Here is an 18,979-nt window from a genome sequence, read left to right as displayed (position 1 = left end):
GTATACATTCGACTATACGGGCCAAGCCCGGGATTTACGGGAAATCGCGGGTTTTCGTTTGCCGGCGATTAAACCTCTTTCATTAAGCGTCTCATCAAAAATGAAAACATTTTTAAAAACTACAAGTCTTATGCGTTTTAGTGGTGAAGAAATAATTTAAAAAATCGTTCAGGAAATGAGTTTACTGCCTGGGTATTTTCTTTGTATACATTCGACTATACGGGCCGAGTCCGGGATTTACGGGAAATCGCGGGTTTTCGTGTGCCAGCGATTAAACTTCTTTCATTCAGCGTCCCATCAAAAATGAAAACATTTTTGAAAACTACAAGTCTTATGCGTTTTAGTGGTGAAAAGATAATTTAAAAAATCGTTCTGGAAATGGGTTTACTCACAGGGTACTTTCTTTGTATACATTCGACTATACGGGCCAAGCCCATGATTTACGGGAAATCGCGGGTTTTCGTTTGCCGGCGATTAAGCCTCTTTCATTAAGCGTCTCATCAAAAATGAAAACATTTTTGAAAACTACAAGTTTCATGCGTTTTAGTGGTGAAAAAAAATTTAAAGAATCGTTCAGGAAATTAGTTTACTCCCTGGGTACTTTCTTTGTATACATTCGACTATACGGGCCAAGCCCGGGATTTACGGGAAATCGCGGGTTTTCGTTTGCCAGCGATTAAACCTCTTTCATTAAGCGTCTCATCAAAAATGAAAACACTTTTGAAAACTACAAGTCTCATGCGTTTTAGTGGTGAAAAAATAATTTAAAAAATCGTTCAGGAAATGAGTTTACTCCCTGGGTACTTTCTTTGTATACTTTTGACTATATGGGCCGAGTCCGGGATTTACGGGAAATCGCGGGTTTTCGTTTGCCGGCGATTAAACTTCTTTTATTCTGCGTCCCATTAAAAATGAAAACATTTTTGAAAACTACAAGTCTCATGCGTTTTAGTGGTGAAAAAATAATTTAAAAAATCGTTCGGGAAATGAGTTTACTCCCTGGGTACTTTCTTTGTATACTTTTGACTATACGGGCCAAGCCCGGGATTTACGGGAAATCGCGGGTTTTCGTTTGCCAGCGATTAAACCTCTTTCATTATGCGTCTCATCAAAAATGAAAACATTTTTCAAAACTACAAGTCACATGCGTTTTAGTGGTGAAAAAAGAATTTAAAAAATCGTTCTGGAAATGAGTTTACTCACAGGGTACTTTCTTTGTATACATTCGATTATACGGGCCAAGCCCGGGATTTACGGGAAATCGCGGGCTTTCGTTTGCCGGCGATTAAACGTCTTTCATTAAGCGTCTCATCAAAAATGAAAACATTTTTGAAAACTACAAGTTTCATGCGTTTTAGTGGTGAAAAAAAAAAATTAAAAAATCGTTCGGGAAATGAGTTTACTCCCTGGGTACTTTCTTTGTATACTTTTGACTAAACGGGCCGAGTCCGGGATTTACGGGAAAGCGCAGGTTTTCGTTTGCCGGCGTTTAAACTCCTTTTATTCAGCGTCTTAACAAAAATGAAAACATTTTTAAAAACTTCAAGTCTCATGGGCTTTAGTGGTGAAATATTAATTTAAAAAATCGTTTGGGAAATCAGTTTTCTGCCTGGGTACTTTCTTTGTATACTTTTGACTATACGGTCGACTCCGGGATTTACGGGAAATCGCAGGTTTTCGTTTGCCGGCGATTAAACTTTTTTTATTCAGCGTCTCATCAAAAATGAAAACATGTTTGAAAACTACAAGTCTCATGCGTTTTAGTGGTGAAAAGATAATTTAAAAAATCGTTCTGGAAATGAGTTTACTCACAGGGTACTTTCTTTGTATACATTTGACTATACGGGACAAGCCCGGGATTTACGGAAATCGCAGGTTTTCGTTTGCCGGCGATTAAACTTCTTTTATTCAGCGTCTCATCAAAAACGAAAACATTTTTGAAAACTACAAGTCTTATGCGTTTTAGTGGTAAAAAAATAATTTAAAAAATCATTCTGGAAATGAGTTTACTCACAGGGTACTTTCTTTGTATACATTCGACTATACGGGCCAAGCCCGGGATTTACGGGAAATCGCGGGTTTTCGTTTGCCGGCGATTAAACCTCTTTCATTAAGCGTCTCATCAAAAATTAAAACATTTTTAAAAACTACAAGTCTCATGCGTTTTAGTGGTGAAAAAATAATTTAAAAAATGGTTCTGGAAATGAGTTTACTCACAGGGTACTTTCTTTGTATACATTCGACTATACGGGCCAAGCCCGGGATTTACGGGAAATCGCGGGTTTTCGTTTGCCGGCGATTAAACCTCTTTCATTAAGCGTCTCATCAAAAATGAAAACATTTTTAAAAACTACAAGTCTCATGCGTTTTAGTGGTGAAAAAATACTTTAAAAAATCGTCCTGGAAATGAGTTTACTTACAGGGTACTTTCTTTGTATACATTCGACTATACGGGCCAAGCCCGGGATTTACGGGAAATCGCGGGTTTTCGTTTGCCGGCGATTAAACCTCTTTTATTAAGCGTCTCATCAAAAATGAAGACATTTTTGAAAACTACAAGTTTTATGCGTTTTAGTGGTGAAAAAAAAATTTAAAAAATCGTTCAGGAAATGAGTTTACTCCCTGGGTACTTTCTTTGTATACATTCGACTATACGGGCCAAGCCCGGGATTTACGGGAAATCGCGGGTTTTCGTTAGCCGGCGATTAAACCTCTTTCATTAAGCGTCTCATCAAAAATGAAAACATTTTTGAAAACTACAAGTCTCATGCGTTTTAGTGGTGAAAAAATAATTTAAAAAATCGTTCTGGAAATGAGTTTACTCACAGGGTACTTTCTTTGTATACATTCGACTATACGGGCCAAGCCCGGGATTTACGGGAAATCGCGGGTTTTCGTTTGCCGGCGATTAAACCTCTTTCATTAAGCGTCTCATCAAAAATGAAAACATTTTTAAAAACTACAAGTCTCATGCGTTTTAGTGGTGAAAAAAAAATTTAAAAAATCGTTCAGGAAATCAGTTTACTCCCTGGGTACTTTCTTTGTATACATTCAACTATACGGGCCAAGCCCGGGATTTACGGGAAATCGCGGGTATTCGTTAGCCGGCGATTAAACCTCTTTCATTAAGCGTCTCATCAAAAATGAAAACATTTTTGAAAACTACAAGTCTCATGTGTTTTAGTGGTGAAAAAATAATTTAAAAAATCGTTCTGTAAATGAGTTTACTCACAGGGTACTTTCTTTGTATACATTCGACTATACGGGCCAAGCCCGGGATTTACCGGAAATCGCGGGTTTTCGTTTGCCGGCGATTAAACCTCTTTCATTAAGCGTCCCATCAAAAATGAAAACATTTTTGAAAACTACAAGTTTCATGCGTTTTAGTGGTGAAAAAAAAATTTAAAAAATCGTTCAGGAAATGAGTTTACTCCCTGGGTACTTTCTTTGTATACATTCGACTATACGGGCCAAGCCCGGGATTTACGGGAAATCGCGGGTTTTCGTTTGCCGGCGATTAAACCTCTTTCATTAAACGTCCCATCAAAAATGAAAACATTTTACAAGTTTCATGCGTTTTAGTGGTGAAAAAAAAATTTAAAAAATCGTTCGAGAAATGAGTTTACTCCCTGGGTACTTTCTTTGTATACATTCAACTATACGGGCCAAGCCCGGGATTTACGGGAAATCGCGGGTATTCGTTAGCCGGCGATTAAACCTCTTTCATTAAGCGTCTCATCAAAAATGAAAACATTTTTGAAAACTACAAGTCTCATGCGTTTTAGTGGTGAAAAAATAATTTAAAAAATCGTTCTGGAAATGAGTTTACTCACAGGGTACTTTCTTTGTATACATTCGACTATACGGGCCAAGCCCGAGATTTACCGGAAATCGCGGATTTTCGTTTGCCGGCGATTAAACCTCTTTCATTAAGCGTCCCATCAAAAATGAAAACATTTTTGAAAACTACAAGTTTCATGCGTTTTAGTGGTGAAAAAAAAATTTAAAAAATCGTTTAGGAAATGAGTTTACTCCCTGGGTACTTTCTTTGTATACATTCGACTATACGGGCCAAGCCCGGGATTTACGGGAAATCGCGGGTTTTCGTTTGCCGGCGATTAAACCTCTTTCATTAAGCGTCTCATCAAAAATGAAAACATTTTTGAAAACTACAAGTCTCATGCGTTTTAGTGGTGAAAAAATAATTTAAAAAATCGTTCTGGAAATGAGTTTACTTACAGGGTACTTTCTTTGTATACATTCGACTATACGGGCCAAGCCCGGGATTTACGGGAAATCGCGGGTTTTCGTTTGCCGGCGATTAAACCTCTTTCATTAAGCGTCTCATCAAAAATGAAAACATTTTTGAAAACTACAAGTCTCATGCGTTTTAGTGGTGAAAAAATAATTTAAAAAATCGTTCTGGAAATGAGTTTACTCACAGGGTACTTTCTTTGTATACATTCGACTATACGGGCCAAGCCCGGGATTTACGGGAAATCGCGGGTTTTCGTTTGCCGGCGATTAAACCTCTTTCATTAAGCGTCTCATCAAAAATGAAAACATTTTTAAAAACTACAAGTCCCATGTGTTTTAGTGGTGAAAAAATAATTTAAAAAATCGTTCTGTAAATGAGTTTACTCACAGGGTACTTTCTTTGTATACATTCAACTATACGGGCCAAGCCCGGGATTTACGGGAAATCGCGGGTATTCGTTAGCCGGCGATTAAACCTCTTTCATTAAGCGTCTCATCAAAAATGAAAACATTTTTGAAAACTACAAGTCTCATGTGTTTTAGTGGTGAAAAAATAATTTAAAAAATCGTTCTGTAAATGAGTTTACTCACAGGGTACTTTCTTTGTATACATTCGACTATACGGGCCAAGCCCGGGATTTACCGGAAATCGCGGGTTTTCGTTTGCCGGCGATTAAACCTCTTTCATTAAGCGTCCCATCAAAAATGAAAACATTTTTGAAAACTACAAGTTTCATGCGTTTTAGTGGTGAAAAAAAAATTTAAAAAATCGTTCAGGAAATGAGTTTACTCCCTGGGTACTTTCTTTGTATACATTCGACTATACGGGCCAAGCCCGGGATTTACGGGAAATCGCGGGTTTTCGTTTGCCGGCGATTAAACCTCTTTCATTAAACGTCCCATCAAAAATGAAAACATTTTACAAGTTTCATGCGTTTTAGTGGTGAAAAAAAAATTTAAAAAATCGTTCGAGAAATGAGTTTACTCCCTGGGTACTTTCTTTGTATACATTCAACTATACGGGCCAAGCCCGGGATTTACGGGAAATCGCGGGTATTCGTTAGCCGGCGATTAAACCTCTTTCATTAAGCGTCTCATCAAAAATGAAAACATTTTTGAAAACTACAAGTCTCATGCGTTTTAGTGGTGAAAAAATAATTTAAAAAATCGTTCTGGAAATGAGTTTACTCACAGGGTACTTTCTTTGTATACATTCGACTATACGGGCCAAGCCCGAGATTTACCGGAAATCGCGGGTTTTCGTTTGCCGGCGATTAAACCTCTTTCATTAAGCGTCCCATCAAAAATGAAAACATTTTTGAAAACTACAAGTTTCATGCGTTTTAGTGGTGAAAAAAAAATTTAAAAAATCGTTTAGGAAATGAGTTTACTCCCTGGGTACTTTCTTTGTATACATTCGACTATACGGGCCAAGCCCGGGATTTACGGGAAATCGCGGGTTTTCGTTTGCCGGCGATTAAACCTCTTTCATTAAACGTCTCATCAAAAATGAAAACATTTTTGAAAACTACAAGTCTCATGCGTTTTAGTGGTGAAAAAATAATTTAAAAAATCGTTCTGGAAATGAGTTTACTTACAGGGTACTTTCTTTGTATACATTCGACTATACGGGCCAAGCCCGGGATTTACGGGAAATCGCGGGTTTTCGTTTGCCGGCGATTAAACCTCTTTCATTAAGCGTCTCATCAAAAATGAAAACATTTTTGAAAACTACAAGTCTCATGCGTTTTAGTGGTGAAAAAATAATTTAAAAAATCGTTCTGGAAATGAGTTTACTCACAGGGTACTTTCTTTGTATACATTCGACTATACGGGCCAAGCCCGGGATTTACGGGAAATCGCGGGTTTTCGTTTGCCGGCGATTAAACCTCTTTCATTAAGCGTCTCATCAAAAATGAAAACATTTTTAAAAACTACAAGTCCCATGTGTTTTAGTGGTGAAAAAATAATTTAAAAAATCGTTCTGTAAATGAGTTTACTCACAGGGTACTTTCTTTGTATACATTCGACTATACGGGCCAAGCCCGGGATTTACCGGAAATCGCGGGTTTTCGTTTGCCGGCGATTAAACCTCTTTCATTAAGCGTCCGATCAAAAATGAAAACATTTTTGAAAACTACAAGTTTCATGCGTTTTAGTGGTGAAAAAAAAATTTAAAAAATCGTTCAGGAAATGAGTTTACTCCCTGGGTACTTTCTTTGTATACATTCGACTATACGGGCCAAGCCCGGGATTTACGGGAAATCGCGGGTTTTCGTTTGCCGGCGATTAAACCTCTTTCATTAAACGTCCCATCAAAAATGAAAACATTTTACAAGTTTCATGCGTTTTAGTGGTGAAAAAAAAATTTAAAAAATCGTTCGAGAAATGAGTTTACTCCCTGGGTACTTTCTTTGTATACATTCAACTATACGGGCCAAGCCCGGGATTTACGGGAAATCGCGGGTATTCGTTAGCCGGCGATTAAACCTCTTTCATTAAGCGTCTCATCAAAAATGAAAACATTTTTGAAAACTACAAGTCTCATGCGTTTTAGTGGTGAAAAAATAATTTAAAAAATCGTTCTGGAAATGAGTTTACTCACAGGGTACTTTCTTTGTATACATTCGACTATACGGGCCAAGCCCGAGATTTACCGGAAATCGCGGGTTTTCGTTTGCCGGCGATTAAACCTCTTTCATTAAGCGTCCCATCAAAAATGAAAACATTTTTGAAAACTACAAGTTTCATGCGTTTTAGTGGTGAAAAAAAAATTTAAAAAATCGTTTAGGAAATGAGTTTACTCCCTGGGTACTTTCTTTGTATACATTCGACTATACGGGCCAAGCCCGGGATTTACGGGAAATCGCGGGTTTTCGTTTGCCGGCGATTAAACCTCTTTCATTAAGCGTCTCATCAAAAATGAAAACATTTTTGAAAACTACAAGTCTCATGCGTTTTAGTGGTGAAAAAATAATTTAAAAAATCGTTCTGGAAATGAGTTTACTTACAGTGTACTTTCTTTGTATACATTCGACTATACGGGCCAAGCCCGGGATTTACGGGAAATCGCGGGTTTTCGTTTGCCGGCGATTAAACCTCTTTCATTAAGCGTCTCATCAAAAATGAAAACATTTTTGAAAACTACAAGTTTCATGCGTTTTAGTGGTGAAAAAAAAATTTAAAAAATCGTTCAGGAAATCAGTTTACTCCCTGGGTACTTTCTTTGTATACATTCAACTATACGGGCCAAGCCCGGGATTTACGGGAAATCGCGGGTATTTGTTAGCCGGCGATTAAACCTCTTTCATTAAGCGTCTCATCAAAAATGAAAACATTTTTGAAAACTACAAGTCTCATGTGTTTTAGTGGTGAAAAAATAATTTAAAAAATCGTTCTGTAAATGAGTTTACTCACAGGGTACTTTCTTTGTATACATTCGACTATACGGGCCAAGCCCGGGATTTACCGGAAATCGCGGGTTTTCGTTTGCCGGCGATTAAACCTCTTTTATTAAGCGTCCCATCAAAAATGAAAACATTTTTGAAAACTACAAGTTTCATGCGTTTTAGTGGTGAAAAAAAAATTTAAAAAATCGTTCAGGAAATCAGTTTACTCCCTGGGTACTTTCTTTGTATACATTCAATTATACGGGCCAAGCCCGGGATTTACGGGAAATCGCGGGTATTTGTTAGCCGGCGATTAAACCTCTTTCATTAAGCGTCTCATCAAAAATGAAAACATTTTTGAAAACTACAAGTCTCATGTGTTTTAGTGGTGAAAAAATAATTTAAAAAATCGTTCTGTAAATGAGTTTACTCACAGGGTACTTTCTTTGTATACATTCGACTATACGGGCCAAGCCCGGGATTTACCGGAAATCGCGGGTTTTCGTTTGCCGGCGATTAAACCTCTTTTATTAAGCGTCCCATCAAAAATGAAAACATTTTTGAAAACTACAAGTTTCATGCGTTTTAGTGGTGAAAAAAAAATTTAAAAAATCGTTCAGGAAATGAGTTTACTCCCTGGGTACTTTCTTTGTATACATTCGACTATACGGGCCAAGCCCGGGATTTACGGGAAATCGCGGGTTTTCGTTTGCCGGCGATTAAACCTCTTTCATTAAACGTCCCATCAAAAATGAAAACATTTTACAAGTTTCATGCGTTTTAGTGGTGAAAAAAAAATTTAAAAAATCGTTCGAGAAATGAGTTTACTCCCTGGGTACTTTCTTTGTATACATTCAACTATACGGGCCAAGCCCGGGATTTACGGGAAATCGCGGGTATTCGTTAGCCGGCGATTAAACCTCTTTCATTAAGCGTCTCATCAAAAATGAAAACATTTTTGAAAACTACAAGTCTCATGCGTTTTAGTGGTGAAAAAATAATTTAAAAAATCGTTCTGGAAATGAGTTTACTCACAGGGTACTTTCTTTGTATACATTCGACTATACGGGCCAAGCCCGAGATTTACCGGAAATCGCGGGTTTTCGTTTGCCGGCGATTAAACCTCTTTCATTAAGCGTCCCATCAAAAATGAAAACATTTTTGAAAACTACAAGTTTCATGCGTTTTAGTGGTGAAAAAAAAATTTAAAAAATCGTTTAGGAAATGAGTTTACTCCCTGGGTACTTTCTTTGTATACATTCGACTATACGGGCCAAGCCCGGGATTTACGGGAAATCGCGGGTTTTCGTTTGCCGGCGATTAAACCTCTTTCATTAAGCGTCTCATCAAAAATGAAAACATTTTTGAAAACTACAAGTCTCATGCGTTTTAGTGGTGAAAAAATAATTTAAAAAATCGTTCTGGAAATGAGTTTACTTACAGGGTACTTTCTTTGTATACATTCGACTATACGGGCCAAGCCCGGGATTTACGGGAAATCGCGGGTTTTCGTTTGCCGGCGATTAAACCTCTTTCATTAAGCGTCTCATCAAAAATGAAAACATTTTTGAAAACTACAAGTTTCATGCGTTTTAGTGGTGAAAAAAAAATTTAAAAAATCGTTCAGGAAATCAGTTTACTCCCTGGGTACTTTCTTTGTATACATTCAACTATACGGGCCAAGCCCGGGATTTACGGGAAATCGCGGGTATTTGTTAGCCGGCGATTAAACCTCTTTCATTAAGCGTCTCATCAAAAATGAAAACATTTTTGAAAACTACAAGTCTCATGTGTTTTAGTGGTGAAAAAATAATTTAAAAAATCGTTCTGTAAATGAGTTTACTCACAGGGTACTTTCTTTGTATACATTCGACTATACGGGCCAAGCCCGGGATTTACCGGAAATCGCGGGTTTTCGTTTGCCGGCGATTAAACCTCTTTCATTAAACGTCCCATCAAAAATGAAAACATTTTACAAGTTTCATGCGTTTTAGTGGTGAAAAAAAAATTTAAAAAATCGTTCGAGAAATGAGTTTACTCCCTGGGTACTTTCTTTGTATACATTCAACTATACGGGCCAAGCCCGGGATTTACGGGAAATCGCGGGTATTCGTTAGCCGGCGATTAAACCTCTTTCATTAAGCGTCTCATCAAAAATGAAAACATTTTTGAAAACTACAAGTCTCATGCGTTTTAGTGGTGAAAAAATAATTTAAAAAATCGTTCTGGAAATGAGTTTACTCACAGGGTACTTTCTTTGTATACATTCGACTATACGGGCCAAGCCCGAGATTTACCGGAAATCGCGGGTTTTCGTTTGCCGGCGATTAAACCTCTTTCATTAAGCGTCCCATCAAAAATGAAAACATTTTTGAAAACTACAAGTTTCATGCGTTTTAGTGGTGAAAAAAAAATTTAAAAAATCGTTTAGGAAATGAGTTTACTCCCTGGGTACTTTCTTTGTATACATTCGACTATACGGGCCAAGCCCGGGATTTACGGGAAATCGCGGGTTTTCGTTTGCCGGCGATTAAACCTCTTTCATTAAGCGTCTCATCAAAAATGAAAACATTTTTGAAAACTACAAGTCTCATGCGTTTTAGTGGTGAAAAAATAATTTAAAAAATCGTTCTGGAAATGAGTTTACTTACAGGGTACTTTCTTTGTATACATTCGACTATACGGGCCAAGCCCGGGATTTACGGGAAATCGCGGGTTTTCGTTTGCCGGCGATTAAACCTCTTTCATTAAGCGTCTCATCAAAAATGAAAACATTTTTGAAAACTACAAGTTTCATGCGTTTTAGTGGTGAAAAAAAAATTTAAAAAATCGTTCAGGAAATCAGTTTACTCCCTGGGTACTTTCTTTGTATACATTCAACTATACGGGCCAAGCCCGGGATTTACGGGAAATCGCGGGTATTTGTTAGCCGGCGATTAAACCTCTTTCATTAAGCGTCTCATCAAAAATGAAAACATTTTTGAAAACTACAAGTCTCATGTGTTTTAGTGGTGAAAAAGTAATTTAAAAAATCGTTCTGTAAATGAGTTTACTCACAGGGTACTTTCTTTGTATACATTCGACTATACGGGCCAAGCCCGGGATTTACCGGAAATCGCGGGTTTTCGTTTGCCGGCGATTAAACCTCTTTCATTAAGCGTCCCATCAAAAATGAAAACATTTTTGAAAACTACAAGTTTCATGCGTTTTAGTGGTGAAAAAAAATTTAAAAAATCGTTCAGGAAATGAGTTTACTCCCTGGGTACTTTCTTTGTATACATTCGACTATACGGGCCAAGCCCGGGATTTACGGGAAATCGCGGGTTTTCGTTTGCCGGCGATTAAACCTCTTTCATTAAGCGTCTCATCAAAAATGAAAACATTTTTGAAAACTACAAGTCTCATGCGTTTTAGTGGTGAAAAAATAATTTAAAAAATCGTTCTGGAAATGAGTTTACTTACAGGGTACTTTCTTTGTATACATTCGACTATACGGGCCAAGCCCGGGATTTACGGGAAATCGCGGGTTTTCGTTTGCCGGCGATTAAACCTCTTTCATTAAGCGTCTCATCAAAAATGAAAACATTTTTGAAAACTACAAGTTTCATGCGTTTTAGTGGTGAAAAAAAAATTTAAAAAATCGTTCAGGAAATCAGTTTACTCCCTGGGTACTTTCTTTGTATACATTCAACTATACGGGCCAAGCCCGGGATTTACGGGAAATCGCGGGTATTTGTTAGCCGGCGATTAAACCTCTTTCATTAAGCGTCTCATCAAAAATGAAAACATTTTTGAAAACTACAAGTCTCATGTGTTTTAGTGGTGAAAAAATAATTTAAAAAATCGTTCTGTAAATGAGTTTACTCACAGGGTACTTTCTTTGTATACATTCGACTATACGGGCCAAGCCCGGGATTTACCGGAAATCGCGGGTTTTCGTTTGCCGGCGATTAAACCTCTTTCATTAAACGTCCCATCAAAAATGAAAACATTTTACAAGTTTCATGCGTTTTAGTGGTGAAAAAAAAATTTAAAAAATCGTTCGAGAAATGAGTTTACTCCCTGGGTACTTTCTTTGTATACATTCAACTATACGGGCCAAGCCCGGGATTTACGGGAAATCGCGGGTATTCGTTAGCCGGCGATTAAACCTCTTTCATTAAGCGTCTCATCAAAAATGAAAACATTTTTGAAAACTACAAGTCTCATGCGTTTTAGTGGTGAAAAAATAATTTAAAAAATCGTTCTGGAAATGAGTTTACTCACAGGGTACTTTCTTTGTATACATTCGACTATACGGGCCAAGCCCGAGATTTACCGGAAATCGCGGGTTTTCGTTTGCCGGCGATTAAACCTCTTTCATTAAGCGTCCCATCAAAAATGAAAACATTTTTGAAAACTACAAGTTTCATGCGTTTTAGTGGTGAAAAAAAAATTTAAAAAATCGTTTAGGAAATGAGTTTACTCCCTGGGTACTTTCTTTGTATACATTCGACTATACGGGCCAAGCCCGGGATTTACGGGAAATCGCGGGTTTTCGTTTGCCGGCGATTAAACCTCTTTCATTAAGCGTCTCATCAAAAATGAAAACATTTTTGAAAACTACAAGTCTCATGCGTTTTAGTGGTGAAAAAATAATTTAAAAAATCGTTCTGGAAATGAGTTTACTTACAGGGTACTTTCTTTGTATACATTCGACTATACGGGCCAAGCCCGGGATTTACGGGAAATCGCGGGTTTTCGTTTGCCGGCGATTAAACCTCTTTCATTAAGCGTCTCATCAAAAATGAAAACATTTTTGAAAACTACAAGTTTCATGCGTTTTAGTGGTGAAAAAAAAATTTAAAAAATCGTTCAGGAAATCAGTTTACTCCCTGGGTACTTTCTTTGTATACATTCAACTATACGGGCCAAGCCCGGGATTTACGGGAAATCGCGGGTATTTGTTAGCCGGCGATTAAACCTCTTTCATTAAGCGTCTCATCAAAAATGAAAACATTTTTGAAAACTACAAGTCTCATGTGTTTTAGTGGTGAAAAAGTAATTTAAAAAATCGTTCTGTAAATGAGTTTACTCACAGGGTACTTTCTTTGTATACATTCGACTATACGGGCCAAGCCCGGGATTTACCGGAAATCGCGGGTTTTCGTTTGCCGGCGATTAAACCTCTTTCATTAAGCGTCCCATCAAAAATGAAAACATTTTTGAAAACTACAAGTTTCATGCGTTTTAGTGGTGAAAAAAAATTTAAAAAATCGTTCAGGAAATGAGTTTACTCCCTGGGTACTTTCTTTGTATACATTCGACTATACGGGCCAAGCCCGGGATTTACGGGAAATCGCGGGTTTTCGTTTGCCGGCGATTAAACCTCTTTCATTAAACGTCCCATCAAAAATGAAAACATTTTACAAGTTTCATGCGTTTTAGTGGTGAAAAAAAAATTTAAAAAATCGTTCGAGAAATGAGTTTACTCCCTGGGTACTTTCTTTGTATACATTCAACTATACGGGCCAAGCCCGGGATTTACGGGAAATCGCGGGTATTCGTTAGCCGGCGATTAAACCTCTTTCATTAAGCGTCTCATCAAAAATGAAAACATTTTTGAAAACTACAAGTCTCATGCGTTTTAGTGGTGAAAAAATAATTTAAAAAATCGTTCTGGAAATGAGTTTACTCACAGGGTACTTTCTTTGTATACATTCGACTATACGGGCCAAGCCCGAGATTTACCGGAAATCGCGGGTTTTCGTTTGCCGGCGATTAAACCTCTTTCATTAAGCGTCCCATCAAAAATGAAAACATTTTTGAAAACTACAAGTTTCATGCGTTTTAGTGGTGAAAAAAAAATTTAAAAAATCGTTCAGGAAATGAGTTTACTCCCTGGGTACTTTCTTTGTATACATTCGACTATACGGGCCAAGCCCGGGATTTACGGGAAATCGCGGGTTTTCGTTTGCCGGCGATTAAACCTCTTTCATTAAGCGTCTCATCAAAAATGAAAACATTTTTGAAAACTACAAGTCTCATGCGTTTTAGTGGTGAAAAAATAATTTAAAAAATCGTTCTGGAAATGAGTTTACTTACAGGGTACTTTCTTTGTATACATTCGACTATACGGGCCAAGCCCGGGATTTACGGGAAATGGCGGGTTTTCGTTTGCTGGCGATTAAACCTCTTTCATTAAGCGTCTCATCAAAAATGAAAACATTTTTGAAAACTACAAGTTTCATGCGTTTTAGTGGTGAAAAAAAAATTTAAAAAATCGTTCAGGACATGAGTTTACTCCCTGGGTACTTTCTTTGTATACATTCGACTATACGGGCCAAGCCCGGGATTTACGGGAAATCGCAGGTTTTCGTTAGCCGGCGATTAAACCTCTTTCATTAAGCGTCTCATCAAAAATGAAAACATTTTTGAAAACTACAAGTCTCATGCGTTTTAGTGGTGAAAAAATAATTTAAATAATCGTTCTGGAAATGAGTTTACTCACAGGATACTTTCTTTGTATACATTCGACTATACGGGCCAAGCCCAGGATTTACGGGAAATCGCGGGTTTTCGTTTGCCGGCGATTAAACCTCTTTCATTAAGCGTCTCATCAAAATTGAAAACATTATTGAAAACTACAAGTTTCATGCGTTTTAGTGGTGAAAAAAAAATTTAAAAAATCCTTTAGGAAATGAGTTTACTCCCTTTGTACTTTCTTTGTATACATTCGACTATACGGGCCAAGCCCGGGATTTACGGGAAATCGCGGGTTTTTGTTTGCCGGCGATTAAACCTCTTTCATTAAGCGTCTCATCAAAAATGAAAACATTTTTGAAAACTACAAGTTTCATGCGTTTTAGTGGTGAAAAAAAAATTTAAAAAATCGTTCAGGAAATGAGTTTACTCCCTGGGTACTTTCTTTGTATACATTCAACTATACGGGCCAAGCCCGGGATTTACAGGAAATCGCGGGTATTCGTTAGCCGGCGATTAAACCTTTTTCATTAAGCGTCTCATCAAAAATGAAAACATTTTTGAAAACTACAAGTCTCATGAGTTTTAGTGGTGAAAAAATAATTTAAAAAATCGTTCTGGAAATGAGTTTACTCACAGGGTACTTTCTTTGTATACATTCGACTATACGGGCCAAGCCCGAGATTTACCGGAAATCGCGGGTTTTCGTTTGCCGGCGATTAAACCTCTTTCATTAAGCGTCCCATCAAAAATGAAAACATTTTTGAAAACTACAAGTCTCATGCGTTTTAGTGGTGAAAAAATAATTTAAAAAATCGTTCTGGAAATGAGTTTACTTACAGGGTACTTTCTTTGTATACATTCGACTATACGGGCCAAGCCCGGGATTTACGGGAAATCGCGGGTTTTCGTTTGCCGGCGATTAAACCTCTTTCATTTAGCGTCTCATCAAAAATGAAAACATTTTTGAAAACTACAAGTTTCATGCGTTTTAGTGGTGAAAAAAAAATTTAAAAAATCGTTCAGGAAATGAGTTTACTCCCTGGGTACTTTCTTTGTATACATTCGACTATACGGGCCAAGCCCGGGATTTACGGGAAATCGCGGGTTTTCGTTAGCCGGCGATTAAACCTCTTTCATTAAGCGTCTCATCAAAAATGAAAACATTTTTGAAAACTACAAGTCTCATGCGTTTTAGTGGTGAAAAAATAATTTAAAAAATCGTTCTGGAAATGAGTTTACTTACAGGGTACTTTCTTTGTATACATTCGACTATACGGGCCAAGCCCGGGATTTACGGGAAATCGCGGGTTTTCGTTTGCCGGCGATTAAACCTCTTTCATTTAGCGTCTCATCAAAAATGAAAACATTTTTGAAAACTACAAGTTTCATGCGTTTTAGTGGTGAAAAAAAAATTTAAAAAATCGTTCAGGAAATGAGTTTACTCCCTGGGTACTTTTTTTGTATACATTCGACTATACGGGCCAAGCCCGGGATTTACGGGAAATCGCGGGTTTTCGTTAGCCGGCGATTAAACCTCTTTCATTAGGCGTCTCATCAAAAATGAAAACATTTTTGAAAACTACAAGTCTCATGCGTTTTAGTGGTGAAAAAATAATTTAAAAAATCGTTCTGGAAATGAGTTTACTCACAGGGTACTTTCTTTGTATACATTCGACTATACGGGCCAAGCCCGGGATTTACGGGAAATCGCGGGTTTTCGTTTGCCGGCGATTAAACCTCTTTAATTAAGCGTCTCATGAAAAATGAAAACATTTTTAAAAACTACAAGTCTCATGCGTTTTAGTGGTGAAAAAATAATTTAAAAAATCGTTCTGGAAATGAGTTTACTTACAGGGTACTTTCTTTGTATACATTCGAGTATACGGGCCAAGCCCGGGATTTACGGGAAATCGCGGGTTTTCGTTTGCCGACGATTAAACCTCTTTCATTAAGCGTCTCATCAAAAATGAAAACATTTTTGAAAACTACAAGTTTCATGCGTTTTAGTGGTGAAAATAAAATTTAAAAAATCGTTCAGGAAATGAGTTTACTCCCTGGGTACTTTCTTTGTATACATTCAACTATACTGGCCAAGCCCGGGATTTACGGGAAATTGCGGGTATTCGTTAGCCGGCGATTAAACCTCTTTTATTAAGCGTCTCATCAAAAATGAAAACATTTTTGAAAACTACAAGTCTCATGCGTTTTAGTGGTGAAAAAATAATTTAAAAAATCGTTCTGGAAATGAGTTTACTCACAGGGTACTTTCTTTGTATACATTCGACTATACGGGCCAAGCCGGGGATTTACCGGAAATCGCGGGTTTTCGTTTGCCGGCGATTAAACCTCTTTCATTAAGCGTCCCATCAAAAATGAAAACATTTTTGAAAACTACAAGTTTCATGCGTTTTAGTGGTGAAAAAAAAATTTAAAAAATCGTTCAGGAAATGAGTTTACTCCCTGGGTACTTTCTTTGTATACATTCGACTATACGGGCCAAGCCCGGGATTTACGGGAAATCGCGGGTTTTCGTTTGCCGGCGATTAAACCTCTTTCATTAAGCGTCCCATCAAAAATGAAAACATTTTTGAAAACTACAAGTTTCATGCGTTTTAGTGGTGAAAAAAAAATTTAAAAAATCGTTCAGGAAATGAGTTTACTCCCTGGGTACTTTCTTTGTATACATTCGACTATACGGGCCAAGCCCGGGATTTACGGGAAATCGCGGGTTTTCGTTTGCCGGCGATTAAACCTCTTTCATTAAACGTCCCATCAAAAATGAAAACATTTTACAAGTTTCATGCGTTTTAGTGGTGAAAAAAAAATTTAAAAAATCGTTCGAGAAATGAGTTTACTCCCTGGGTACTTTCTTTGTATACATTCAACTATACGGGCCAAGCCCGGGATTTACGGGAAATCGCGGGTATTCGTTAGCCGGCGATTAAACCTCTTTCATTAAGCGTCTCATCAAAAATGAAAACATTTTTGAAAACTACAAGTCTCATGCGTTTTAGTGGTGAAAAAATAATTTAAAAAATCGTTCTGGAAATGAGTTTACTCACAGGGTACTTTCTTTGTATACATTCGACTATACGGGCCATGCCCGAGATTTACCGGAAATCGCGGGTTTTCGTTTGCCGGCGATTAAACCTCTTTCATTAAGCGTCCCATCAAAAATGAAAACATTTTTGAAAACTACAAGTTTCATGCGTTTTAGTGGTGAAAAAAAAATTTAAAAAATCGTTCAGGAAATGAGTTTACTCCCTGGGTACTTTCTTTGTATACATTCGACTATACGGGCCAAGCCCGGGATTTACGGGAAATCGCGGGTTTTCGTTTGCCGGCGATTAAACCTCTTTCATTAAGCGTCTCATCAAAAATGAAAACATTTTTGAAAACTACAAGTCTCATGCGTTTTAGTGGTGGAAAAATAATTTAAAAAATCGTTCTGGAAATGAGTTTACTTACAGGGTACTTTCTTTGTATACATTCGACTATACGGGCCAAGCCCGGGATTTACGGGAAATCGCGGGTTTTCGTTTGCCGGCGATTAAACCTCTTTCATTAAGCGTCTCATCAAAAATGAAAACATTTTTGAAAACTACAAGTTTCATGCGTTTTAGTGGTGAAAAAAAAATTTAAAAAATCGTTCAGGACATGAGTTTACTCCCTGGGTACTTTCTTTGTATACATTCGACTATACGGGCCAAGCCCGGGATTTACGGGAAATCGCAGGTTTTCGTTAGCCGGCGATTAAACCTCTTTCATTAAGCGTCTCATCAAAAATGAAAACATTATTGAAAACTACAAGTTTCATGCGTTTTAGTGGTGAAAAAAAAAATTAAAAAATCGTTTAGGAAATGAGTTTACTCCCTTTGTACTTTCTTTGTATACATTCGACTATACGGGCCAAGCCCGGGATTTACGGGAAATCGCGGGTTTTCGTTTGCCGGCGATTAAACCTCTTTCATTAAGCGTCTCATCAAAAATGAAAACATTTTTGAAAACTACAAGTTTCATGCGTTTTAGTGGTGAAAAAAAAATTTAAAAAATCGTTCAGGAAATGAGTTTACTTCCTGGGTACTTTCTTTGTAAACATTCAACTATACGGGCCAAGCCCGGGATTTACAGGAAATCGCGGGTATTCGTTAGCCGGCGATTAAACATTTTTCATTAAGCGTCTCATCAAAAATGAAAACATTTTTGAAAACTACAAGTCTCATGCGTTTTAGTGGTGAAAAAATAATTTAAAAAATCGTTCTGGAAATGAGTTTACTCACAGGGTACTTTCTTTGTATACATTCGACTATACGGGCCAAGCCCGAGATTTACCGGAAATCGCGGGTTTTCGTTTGCCGGCGATTAAACCTCTTTCATTAAGCGTCCCATCAAAAATGAAAACATTTTTGAAAACTACAAGTCTCATGCGTTTTAGTGGTGAAAAAATAATTTAAAAAATCGTTCTGGAAATGAGTTTACTTACAGGGTACTTTCTTTGTATACATTCGACTATACGGGCCAAGCCCGGGATTTACGGGAAATCGCGGGTTTTCGTTTGCCGGCGATTAAACCTCTTTCATTTAGCGTCTCATCAAAAATGAAAACATTTTTAAAAACTACAAGTTTCATGCGTTTTAGTGGTGAAAAAAAAATTTAAAAAATCGTTCAGGAAATGAGTTTACTCCCTGGGTACTTTCTTTGTATACATTCGACTATACGGGCCAAGCCCGGGATTTACGGGAAATCGCGGGTTTTCGTTAGCCGGCGATTAAACCTCTTTCATTAAGCGTCTCATCAAAAATGAAAACATTTTTGAAAACTACAAGTCTCATGCGTTTTAGTGGTGAAAAAATAATTTAAAAAATCGT

General features: G+C 37.5%; 1 long non-coding RNA gene across 1 annotated transcript; it reads right to left on the bottom strand.

Moving 5' to 3' along the window:
* Nucleotides 1–8,189: 8,189 nt before the first annotated feature.
* On the bottom strand, nt 8,190–13,725 carry LOC130624148 (uncharacterized). The gene is made up of 3 exons (XR_008981183.1): nt 12,001–13,725; nt 9,379–11,602; nt 8,190–8,566 (listed from the first exon to the last, which is right to left on the bottom strand). It is a non-coding gene; the product is annotated as an uncharacterized LOC130624148 (long non-coding RNA).
* Between the last annotated feature and the right edge of the window lie 5,254 nt (nt 13,726–18,979).

The sequence above is a fragment of the Hydractinia symbiolongicarpus genome, chromosome 13 (assembly GCF_029227915.1).
Source record: "Hydractinia symbiolongicarpus strain clone_291-10 chromosome 13, HSymV2.1, whole genome shotgun sequence".
Classification (NCBI taxonomy): Eukaryota; Metazoa; Cnidaria; class Hydrozoa; order Anthoathecata; family Hydractiniidae; genus Hydractinia; species Hydractinia symbiolongicarpus.
The sequence above is the reverse complement of the archived record's forward strand: the minus strand, read 5'-3'. Positions and strand labels throughout refer to the sequence as shown.